Genomic DNA, 851 nt, shown 5'->3' on the forward strand with positions numbered 1-851 from the left:
TCTCTCGTGTGTCTCCTGGTCTCTCGTGTGTCTCGTGGTCTCTCGTGTGTCTCCTGGTCTCTCGTGTGTCTCATGGTCTCTCGTGTGTCTCATGGTCTCTCGTGTGTCTCATGGTCTCTCGTGTGTCTCATGGTCTCTCGTGTGTCTCCTGGTCTCTCGTGTGTCTCATGGTCTCTCGTGTGTCTCATGGTCTCTCGTGTGTCTCATGGTCTCTCGTGTGTCTCCTGGTCTCTCGTGTGTCTCATGGTCTCTCGTGTGTCTCATGGTCTCTCGTGTGTCTCATGGTCTCTCGTGTGTCTCGTGGTCTCTCGTGTGTCTCATGGTCTCTCGTGTGTCTCCTGGTCTCTCGTGTGTCTCATGGTCTCTCGTGTGTCTCGTGGTCTCTCGTGTGTCTCGTGGTCTCTCGTGTGTCTCATGGTCTCTCGTGTGTCTCATGGTCTCTCGTGTGTCTCCTGGTCTCTCGTGTGTCTCGTGGTCTCTCGTGTGTCTCCTGGTCTCTCGTGTGTCTCCTGGTCTCTCGTGTGTCTCCTGGTCTCTCGTGTGTCTCCTGGTCTCTCGTGTGTCTCCTGGTCTCTCGTGTGTCTCCTGGTCTCTCGTGTGTCTCATGGTCTCTCGTGTGTCTCATGGTCTCTCGTGTGTCTCCTGGTCTCTCGTGTGTCTCATGGTCTCTCGTGTGTCTCCTGGTCTCTCGTGTGTCTCATGGTCTCTCGTGTGTCTCGTGGTCTCTCGTGTGTCTCGTGGTCTCTCGTGTGTCTCCTGGTCTCTCGTGTGTCTCCTGGTCTCTCGTGTGTCTCATGGTCTCTCGTGTGTCTCGTGGTCTCTCGTGTGTCTCATGGTCTCTCGTGTGTCTC

The sequence above is a fragment of the Sebastes fasciatus genome, chromosome 19 (assembly GCF_043250625.1).
Source record: "Sebastes fasciatus isolate fSebFas1 chromosome 19, fSebFas1.pri, whole genome shotgun sequence".
Taxonomy (NCBI): domain Eukaryota; kingdom Metazoa; phylum Chordata; class Actinopteri; order Perciformes; family Sebastidae; genus Sebastes; species Sebastes fasciatus.